The following is a 4,023-nucleotide window of genomic DNA, read 5'->3' as shown; positions in this document are numbered from 1 at the left end:
ACAAGCGTGTCCATAAGCTTGCCGGACCAAAACTCCGGTGAGGACAATGCTTACCTGGACACCGGATTATGCTGACAAATCATATTTTAATTGAGTTGTAATTTTTAATTAATTAATTTGTTAGCCTAGGTGGAAATTGATTTCATTTTGCCCCAAATCAAAACTCTTTGTCCTAATCCCAAATTAACAAACTCTCTGAACTTCTGCCACTTGAATCCCTACTTCTCTACTTCCAACATCTCGATCTGTATCTGTAATTTCTGTTCTCTGCTTCTCTACTTCCACTTTGAAACAGGAAAGGAGAGGAAGAGGAGTGGCATCGGTTGTTCTAGGTGGAGTCATAGCGGCGAACAGGGAGGCGAAAGAGAAGCTCGCCGTCGTGTTGGTCCGGTGAAGAGGATGCTGTTGGTGGCTGGCGGTTAGGGAACTAATGATAGAGGGAGAGAGAGCTTCGCGGAGGTGGTGGATCTCGCACAGAGCCAAGGAGAACCGGCGGCGATGTGGTTGGAGGTTAGGTTCTGGGCTCGGCGGAGGTGAGGTGCTGCGATGGTGAAATCGCGGAGGTGAGGCGTCGAAACAGTGAAGGTGTGGAGGCGCGTTGGGTGGTCCGCGAAGGTTCGGTGGTTCTGGGCGGCGCTAGGGTACGGACAGGGGAAAGATGGAGAGGTGGAAGAAGAAGAAAGAGAGAGATGTGGTGGCTCTGTGTCGGTTGTGGGTACAGACGCCGGCTGCGGTGGTGATGATTGGAGGCTGAGGCGAGGCTAGGGTTCGGACAAGAGGGGAAGAAGACGGAGGCTGGACGCGAGCTGGAGGTGATATCGCGAAGAGGAGGGTCACGGTGGCTCGGCTAGTAAGAGCGAGGGAGGAGAAGGTGGCCGCCGCTGGTTGGTTGGTTTGGGCCTGCGCCTGGGCCTGGTTATGATCTGTTTTTTCTGCATATGATGTTTCCGTGGCTTCGTGTTTGTGGAGGCTGAAATTGAAGGACCTGACTCGTTCCAAAAGCGAGGATGTTCGAACGAGTTGAGGCTGAGTGAACTCGCCGGTTCGGCAGTACTCGGCTTTGTGTCGTAAGTGTATTGATGAGTGAGTTTGAAGGATCTGACTCGTTGCAGGAGGGAGGGTGAGCGAGTGAAAGGGTGTTGGAGTTCATGTTCTTGAATTCGGTTGTTGTGGGAGGAGGTGAAGCGGGAGGTGATGGCAATGGTGCCAATGACGAGGTTGACAAAGATGAAGAGGGAAGAAGGTGTTAACCAGCTGGCTATGAGAAGCGTCATTGAAGCTGTTGGTTCTGCCATAGAGAGCTTGTTAGGGCAAAGAGTTTTGATTTGGGGCAAAATGAAATCAATTTCCACCTAGGCTAACAAATTAATTAATTAAAAATTACAACTCAATTAAAATATGATTTGTCAGCATAATCCGGTGTCCAGGTAAGTATTGTCCTCACCGGAGTTTTGGTCCGGCAAGTTTATGGACATGCTTGTCAGTTTTTAAAATTAACCAAGTACCATTTTGTCGATTACAATAGTCAGGTACCGCAATGTCAGCGTTTTAATCTTTCGAGTACTGATTTGGTCATTACCTCTATGTTTATATTACTAACAATATCAATACTGTAACTTAATAGAAAACCTTTCTTGCTCGGCTACATGGGGAAGCAAAACTAAGTTATTTGGTATTTATAATGTGTTAGTAAGCAATTAAAGTCAGGTTATTCCAGAATTATATTTATTTTGACTATTATTATGAAAAAAAAGTGCTATATACCAATGATGATGATCAATGTTAAATTTTTCTTCTGTTAACTGTGTTTAAATGCTAATTTGTCCTCGTTATGACATTAATTAATTTACTTTAAAAGGATAAGTTTTCTTTTGTTTGTATTTGTTTTCGTAAACGGATCTCTTGAACACCCCCTTTTGTTTTTGTCTCATTTCATTTTTCTTCTCTTACGTCTTGCACAAATCTTTTTCCCTCTCTGCCAAGATCATTATGAGGAGGAGGATATCAGGCTAATATTATTGAAGTTCCTATAGTGAAATGAAATAGTTCTTTACTATTAATGAGGATACATGAGTGAAAGTTTACTTGTGATTTTTACTCATGCCTACGGTTTTTGGTAATATTTCATTGGAACTAATAGAATTCTCCATATCCTGGTTGGCAGTGGTCATGTTCAATATCATAACTTCTTGAGAGGTTTAAAACTTAAATCGTGCCCTCTGTCTGAGAAGGTTAGTTCCCACCTTTGTATTATATACTCTTCTTTCTATTGCCAAAGCCTGGATTCTCAAGTGATTGTTTCTCTTTTTTATGTCATGTTGAATTGAGTTGTCCGCACTTGAGTGAAGTTCAATGTATTGAGCTAAATCGCAAGAATAATTAAATACTGCCTATAGAATAGGATCCCCATAGATAAATAAGTAGTGAAGTTCTAAAATCTCCATATGAGAGGTTAGCAAATCAAAAGAGCTAATATTTATTTATTTATTTTTTATTCCAATTACATAGAAAGCAGTAACGGTTCCAGCTGAGTCACCCTTCAATGTGCAAAAAATATCACATAGCTCTAACTAACATAAATATATCCAAATGACATTAGTTTATAAAAAGTAAAGAATGGGACAATGACCTGAATAGTTATCAAGCTTGAGTTTAAGGAGGTCCATGCCACGTTGGGTTGTATCATATCTGCATTCTGTTCTGTTCTGTTCTTATTAAGGAGCATATGCAGTTTTGTTGCTTGGAATATGAACAATCTCAATTAAATTGAAAACTTTTCTTATCAAACTAAAAACTTAAAATATCATAAGAAAACCAATCGCAGAAGGACCAAGGCCTAATCAATTAAATTCAATTCTGGATCTTTATTTTTCTCTATACAAATTAATAGCTTATGAAATTTAATTTTGATTATATTTCTCATGTTATGTGATTATGTAGAGAGGCATCGAACCCTATCATTATAATTTTTTGCCATTCATTCATTCTTTACTAATAAGTCGCTCATTCTTTGTTGTGTATTATTTGCAAATTTAACATATGGGACAAGTCAAGCATGAATATAAAATATACAAGTAGATTGACGTCTTTTTGACAAATATTAATTACTATTTTGTTATGACAATTAATGTCAAACAAGGATTTTCTTATTTTGTTGAGAATTATTGACAAATATGTATTTGAAATATTAAATGAACTTTTTAATATCTATTTTAATTAGAACTTTATTATTAGTTATTTTGTCTTTTTTTGAATTTTTTCTATTGTGCACAAATTTATTTATTAATTAAAATGATTACACATGTATGAACAAAAAATTTTATTGTGAATTTTATTTATTTTTTTGTAGTTTTACTACAAATGCAACTTTTATTTTTGCCAAAAAGGCAACCCTTCTATTAGTTGCATAATTTGAATATTAGACAACACTTATATGGTTGCATATTCAAAAGAAAATGCAACACTTGTATAGGTTGCATATCCAAAACTAATAGGCAACACTTCAAAGGATTGCAAATTCAAACTTATAAATAACCGTAAAAGGGTTGCATTTTATTGAAAATAGGCAACACTTTTTAGTAGTGGCCAAAATATGAGAGAAAAGACAACACTGTAAAAGTGTTGTCTCAAACACACTTTTAAAGTGTTGTTGTTTTTCAACCAAAGGCAACACTTACCAGGTGTTGCCCTCAAAAGCGTTGCTTTTGAAAAAAAAAAGTGTTCCCTTGATCTAAGGCAACGGCCGCATCTGCAACGTCTCCCAAAAATGTTGCCTTAGATCCAAAAGTGTTGCCATAGATCAAAAGTAAACTTTTGTCAGTCTTTAGGTAACACTTTTTAAATGTTGTCTCAACTTGAAAATGTTGTAGTGGACACTTTAAACCTTAAGGATCAAAATAGGATTACGCCTAAATGTAGGGGACCGATTTAATACTTTACCTTTTTTTTATCAATGGTAACCAAAAAAAAGAAGAATGGAAATTTTATTCGAAAAAATTTAAAATAAAAATTCAACGTTAGGGA

General features: G+C 37.3%; 1 long non-coding RNA gene across 1 annotated transcript; it reads left to right on the top strand.

Moving 5' to 3' along the window:
* Nucleotides 424-1,439, top strand: LOC110271865. The gene is made up of 3 exons (XR_002362692.1): nt 424-538; nt 594-597; nt 667-1,439. It is a non-coding gene; the product is annotated as an uncharacterized LOC110271865 (long non-coding RNA).

Source organism: Arachis ipaensis, chromosome B05 (assembly GCF_000816755.2).
Source record: "Arachis ipaensis cultivar K30076 chromosome B05, Araip1.1, whole genome shotgun sequence".
NCBI lineage: Eukaryota > Viridiplantae > Streptophyta > Magnoliopsida > Fabales > Fabaceae > Arachis > Arachis ipaensis.
This window is presented reverse-complemented; position numbering and strand designations above follow the sequence as displayed.